Genomic DNA, 7222 nt, shown 5'->3' with positions numbered 1-7222 from the left:
GGTTACGGCCCGGCTGGTCCTTGGACTTGAGCTTATATAAGCATCCAGAAGGTGGGGCTGACAGTAACTTGGTGGCAGCCTCTGCAGATGCCTCATCAGCAGCAGTTGCAATCCTTTTGACCAATGAAGGGTTAGCAGTTTCAGTCTGCATATGAAAATTGAAGAGCAACAGACATCAGCAGTGATATATAAAATGAATCTATGAGACACTGATGCATATAGTGCTGGATGTAAGTGTAAGAATAGGTGTGTGTGTTTCTGAACTATTGGTAAGCATTAGACAAAGCCGGCAATAAACAGACAAAAATCAAATCATGTATGAGGATTAAGAACATATCCCAGCTGACTGAAAAGGGTACCACCCAGCTGGCCCGTGGCCTTGTGCTTGAGGAGGTTTTCAGAAGATGGTGGCGGCACCATCGTCTTCACAGCAGCCTCATCAGGATCATTTTTTATCCATTTGAGTAGAGGCACAGAAGTTTCATCCTGCATATGAATAGCAACAGAACTCATCATTGATATTTAATAAATCTATGAGATAGACTGATGCAAATAGTGCGGGTGTAAGTGGAAGAATAGGGTTGTGCATAGAGAACAGTCGACAACAATGCAAATGATTACAAAAGAAGCCAATGGAAATCAACAGTTTATATACTGGATGAGACAGACTGAAAAGTGAAAAATTAGTGTATGATGATTGTAAGCAAACGCAGTGTTTCTGAACTTTTGGTAAGCATTAGACAAAGCCAACAGTAATTAAACAGATAATAATGAAATCATGTATGTGGATTAAGAAAATATACCAGATTCATTAAAAGGTCACCACCCAGCTGGCCCATGGCCTCGTGCTTGTAGAGGTTTTCGGAAGATGGTGCCGGCACCATCGTCCTCACAGCAGCCTCATTAGCCTCATTTTGCATCCACTTGAGTAAAGGCGCAGTAGTTTCAGCCTGCATAAGAATGGGAACAGATCTCAGCAGTGATATTGAATGACTCTGAGACAGACTGATGCATATAGTGCTGGATGTAAGTGGAAGGGTATGGCCGTGTATGGACAACAGTTCACAACAATGCAAGGGTGTGTTCGGTTCTGAAACAGCGTGGAATGGAATGGAATGGTTCCATTTCAGAGGAATGGAATGGTTAAATTTTTGTTCGGTTGGGATAAATGGAGAGCAGAAGAGATCAAGGTTAAACTAACCATTTGTCTCAAAATTGTAATTAACAATTGCAAATGACATTTTAATCTCAAAGTCGTAATTAACAGCGCCTAATGGTGCTCTTTTAATCTAAAAATCGTAATTAACATCATTTTTTGTTGGGTTAGGGGAACTGGAGTAGATGAACATTACTGTATGATGATTGTAAGCAAACGGATTTGGTGTTTCTAAACTTTTGGCTTCGAGATCTTATGGGTTTCAACTCTAGCCTACCCCAACTTGTTTGGGACTGAAAGGCTTGGTTGTTGTTGTTGTTGTTGTAAACTTTTGGCAAGCATAGAAAAAACCGACAATAAACAGAGAAAAATCAAGGCATGTTTTGTGGATTAAGAAAATATACCATATTCATTAAAAGATCACCAGACAGCTGGCGCGTGGCCTTGTGCTTGTAGAGGCATTTAGAAGATGGGGGCGGCATCAACATACTGGCAGCCTGATCAGCCGCAGTTTTGATCTTCCTTTTGAGTAAAGGCCCTAAAGTTTCAGTCTGCATATGAATAGCAAAACAAAAGGCAGACCTCAGCAGTGATATTGAATTACTGTATGAGATAGACTGATGCATATAGTGGATGCTCTTAGCCTTTTGCAGCGTGAACACTAGCTATGGACAGACAAAAAACTAGTTAACTCAGCTTTGTCTAGATATGAATGTACTACCACCATCCAAAAGCTTAAGCCTTATTTATTTTTGAGAAATCAAAACAAGCAAAGTTTGACCAAAATTTTAGAACATTCTATCAACAAATATAATACTGTGTAGATACCGTAGGAAAATATATTTTATTATCTATTTAATGATATTAATTTTGTATTTTGCATGTTACTGATTTTTGGTAAAAGCTTAGTCAAACATGGTATAGTTTGACTTTCTAAAAATAATATAAGCCCAAAGCTTTGGGATGGAGGCAGTAGTATCTAGAGCTAAAACACATCTAGATACATCCGTATCTACAGATAGTTGAGTCAATTAATTTGGATCTGAGGGAGTATCAGATTCAGACTACATCATGGTAAGTTGGTTAAAAAAATTACCCCTGGGCGGTCCCTGCCCAGCTCGGCAGTGGCATTTCGCTTCTTGTGCTGCAGATCGGGCCATGCTCCTGCAGCAGGTGGGGCGCTATTCTCGTTCCCCATAGCCTCAGCACGGAACCTGGAGGTACCAACCTGATACAGAGAATATAGAGCATGGTGTCACAGAGGCTTTACGCACAAACACCTGAAGACATGTGCTACTTTAAGCATATTCCAGAACAGGAACAGATTGAGGATGCAGAGAGACACTTAAAAGGTAAAGAGTGGATAAGCAAACGGAGTACCTGCTTCGCGGGGCTGGGGACGCAGCTCAGGCTCAGCCAACTGCCCACATGCGTGGTGGCCTTACGCTCCATTGCCCCCACCTCCGAGGTCTTACCTTTCCTGTACAAGCTGACAAAAGATACAGTGAGGATCAGCAGAAACTACAAAGGTTGCAAATGTCGACAAATAAAGGAAGAACACCCCAATCCAAGCAAAGGTAGCCCCCACCCCCCACCCCCATCAATCACTCCCAGCTCGAGGGTGACCAGAAAGACACCCCTTCGCCCAGAATAGGAAAGAGATGCGCAAGATATCGAGGAGAGGAAAAAAGAACCGATCTCGAGAAAGGAAAGAACATTACTAGTCCTACCTAATCCGCTTGGTATAGATGCAGCTTGCCCCTCCAAGCTGGATGCCTGGACGGTGGAGGCGAAAGGAGGGGATCGAGCTAGCGGCTTGCATCCGTCGGCAATCGGCACTCGATCGGGAGAGAAGGGGTGCTACATAAAGGGGAGGGGTAACATATTTTATTACACAGTGAACTTACTGATGTGACTAGTCATTACATGTCTCACTGAAACTAGGGCCCATAGCGTGGCACCCCAAATTCACTTGAAGCTGCCCGGCGGGACGCATTGGCGCGTCAAGAAACCCCCGAATTGTAGCGGGGAAATGAAACATTTCACAAAAATTCGAAATTCAAGCACACCGCCACGCGCCAAGCACGCGGCTGTTCCTTCCTCTTCCTCGGTTCCTCCTCCCTATCCGAAAAAACCCCAAATCCCAAGCTCAAACCAAAAAAAAAACAAATCCCCTGGCCGCCATGCATGTCCTCGTTAACCTGCTGGAGATCGTTCCCGGACGATGCGGACCCCCCGCCCTGAGATCCAGAATTCCGTCCACCTCGAGGCACTGCGTGCTGTCTCGCAGCAGCGGCTTGAGGGCGCTGAAGAGGAAGTTCCGCCGGAAAGTGCTCATGGCAACCGTGCAAGCTCACCGGCGTGCTGCATCCCGAGAGGAACTGGTCAAAGCTTTGCTATTCGCCACACACAAAAAATTGCGGGCCAAGATCTGGTCAAAGCTTCATCGATGGCTTGCCGCAAGAGGCTTGGAGTCCAGAGTCAATAAACTAGCTGCTCGAGGACTGGGCGGTTTACACGGATTCATATTAACTGACTCAAGTTTGTTAGTCTAGTTAACAAATGCATCTAGATACATCCATATCTAGACAGAATTGAGTCAATTAATATGAATCAGAGGGGAGTACCTGAAAGTGTTTCATGCTACCAACTAATGCGCTGGCAGGAATCGCTGTAGAAGTAATTGTGCTACTACTCATACGATGAACTGATTGTGTGGGTGTCAAATTTTGCAACGCGATCGTCCACTGAATGCTTAATCTAGCGCCAAAGGCGTACAAATCATAACATACTACAGCACCAGAACATAAGAGTACGAATCATAAAGTAGCTCAACATTTTGCATCAGGGCTGGGTGGTCCTGAGACTACCGGGACGCCCCTGATGATCTCCGGGTGTGCATCCTCTTCAACGCAAAGCTGTGTACTCGGTCCACGGCCTCCTTCTGTAGGCTGGATAATCTCAGGTGCAGGACCTTCGTCTATGAGAGGCTCGTCATCAGTACCATCCACAGGTGCATCAGGGCTGGGTGGTCTTGAGACTACCCGGACGCCCCTGATGATCTCCGGGCGTGCATCCACTTCAACGCAAAGCTGTGTACTCGGTCCACGGCCTCCTTCTGTAGGCTGGATAATCTCAGGTGCAGGACCTTCGTCTATGAAAGGCTCGTCATCAGTACCATCCACAAGTGCATCAAACTGAGATTCATCTTCAAATCTCCCATCAAACTGAGAGACCTCTTCAACTCTATGCTTCTGCAATTAGTACATCAACCGATTAGACAAACATCTAAGGGATGCAAGCTTAACAAATGCCGTTTTACATATTTACCTTCTCATCTGGCACAGCACATGTCCCAGAGCTGAAACCCGTTTCCTGAAGCAAGCGCTTTTTCTCTCCTTCCCGTCCATCCATCTGCAACAAGTTAAATTTGAGTACAGAACCTTGCACAAAGAATGCAAACTATTGATTGAAACAGCGGCATCATCAATATAAATAATTAACTACATATGCCAGCACACATACAGTGTGAGCAAGATCTGCTTCTCCTGCTAAAGGATCATTATATGGTTCACCATGCTAAACCCGCCTAACATATGTGCGGTCCATCCCAAAAATGTGTAAATGATCTGCCACTACAGGGTGAGGCCTCTTCTCACCATTCATACATGTGCAGCGCGGGCAATACACGTCCAGGTTGTGACCTTCATGAGCTCTAATAAACCCCATAAAGGGTTGAACACCATTTATATATGAAGGGGAACATAAGTGTCCATGCAGTATCCAAGTTCTATCCATCTGTTTAATTATGAGATACAGTGGTTGGTGATTAATTTAAGGCGAAGTAGGAAATGTATATCCATCGAGTACAAAACTATACTACATGATTATGCATTTCAGCAATCATGTCGAGTACAAAACAAAAAATGCCCATCGACATTTTAGCAAACAGATCGTGTACAAAACTCTGCCATGGCATTTCAGCAAATTAACAGATCGAGTGCAGAACTGACTCTATATGCCCACGCAAATGAACAAATTGATCGATGACAAATCGAGCGGAAAACTATAAAGTGCCAATTAGTTCGAGCATACTGACGAATTTTTTTAGCAGCATCAAGAAAATATAAATCGTTAGGCCGTCTTGCCCGATACATGATTGAGCTAGAGATAGCAGCCCTACCGTGGATCAACTTGACCGCCGGTTGCGTCTCGAGAAGAACGACGGGGAGGGGAAGCTTCTTCTTCGCACGGATGGGACGGGGAGGGGAAGCTCTTCGCACGGACGGGGATAAGTTGTGTAGGGGTGGGTGGGGGGTCATGCGGCCGGGCCGCCGGGGTGATAATTAAGGTCGGTAGGTGGCGTTTAATGGAGTTGCGTGTGTAATTTGCCGTGCACAAGGTTGAGGAATAGGCGGTTCCCTTTGCCGCGCGCACAATTCAAACTATCCCGCCCATGTAGTTTAAATTCGCCATATTTTCGTTAAATCGACATAAAGTCATGTGAGTGGGGGAAAATTAGCAATGTTGCTTGAAAAATAGTAAAACTCTGGAATTATCCTTTAAATATGCTCTACTTCGTGTGGAAATCGGGGTGTGGAAGCATGTTGAGCTGTTTTATTTGTACTTTCTTCATTAAAACTCCCATTTTATGCACTTTGGATGGAAAGAAATCATTTGTACATAAATTTTGACAACGCCATTTGCAAACACTAATTGTTTTACATGCCAAGATGCACCCATCCACCAAATATATATGGGGCAAAAGTTTATCACAATCTAGCAGATATGCACAATTAGTGAGGGACCCCTTTTGATTTTGTGCAATTTCCACTAATTAGGTAGAGAGAAGGGGTTAATTAATTAGGCCATGTTAGGGGTTATGTGTTTTAGATTAGGTTGTGTGGATTCAAATACAACTTCTTTATTTGTGTGCTATGATTAATCAAAACTAGATTGATCGACTGCGCACACATTATTAGAGGCGCATGCCTTTGCGCACAAAGTGCATGTGTGTGTTGTTGGCCACCAATTAATGAGAGAGAGAGAGACAGAGAGAGAGAGAGGTAGAGAGAGATCTACATACGAGAGAGCGATTGAAATCCCCAAATTAAACACATATATATATATGCATGGCACATTTAATTTAATTAGAGGACCGCGAGCTAAGGCACCCCTGGCCTGCTTGATGCACAATTAAGTGTCATTGGCCTATATATAGGGTTTAATTAGGGTTTAGGGTTTAGGGTTAGGAGGTTAGGGTTTAGGGTCTAGGGTCTAGGGTTTAATGCTTATGGTGTTTAGGGGTTTAGGGATTAGGGATTAGGGATTAGGGTTTATTTAATTAGGGTTTAAGGTTTATGGATCATCGATCGAGTGCGCACACACACATTATTAGAGGCACACGCGCCTTTGCGCTTAAAGTGCATGTGTATATGTGTGTGTTTTTTTGGCCAACAACGATATATAGATGATCGAGAGAGAGAGAGAGATTGAAATCCCCAAGAATATGTTCAAATATATATTAAAATATATGCACGAATGCATGCATGGTAGGCCATGCATGCACACTAATTATATATATATTATTAGGAAACTTAATCAAATGTGTTTTCATTCGAGAGAACTTGTCAAAATTCAAGTTAATTAATTTATCATCGATAATTATATAATTAATTAATGAATCTCAGGGAGATGTTATACAACATATGATCGATATAGGCCATGTCGTATATATTAATTGGTGTTAATCTACCGTTTAATTTGCTAGCTAGCTGCTATATATAGATCGAGCATGTTTTTATTAGATCGGGTTATAGCTAGCTAGTATAGTTTAGGGTTATGTGTTTTAATGAACTAGGGTTTGATTAGCTAGGGGTTAGTTATATATATGGTTTAGGGTTAATGCATGGCACATTTAATTTAACTAGAGGACCGTGAGCTAGGCACCCCTGGCCTGCTTGATGCACAATTAAGTGTCGTTGGCCTATATATAGGGTTTAATTAGGGTTTAGGGTTAGCTAGGGTTTAGGGTTTAGGGTTTAGTGTTTAGGGTGTTTAGCTAGG

The sequence above is a fragment of the Lolium perenne genome, chromosome 6 (assembly GCF_019359855.2).
Source record: "Lolium perenne isolate Kyuss_39 chromosome 6, Kyuss_2.0, whole genome shotgun sequence".
NCBI lineage: Eukaryota > Viridiplantae > Streptophyta > Magnoliopsida > Poales > Poaceae > Lolium > Lolium perenne.
The sequence above is the reverse complement of the archived record's forward strand: the minus strand, read 5'-3'. Positions refer to the sequence as shown.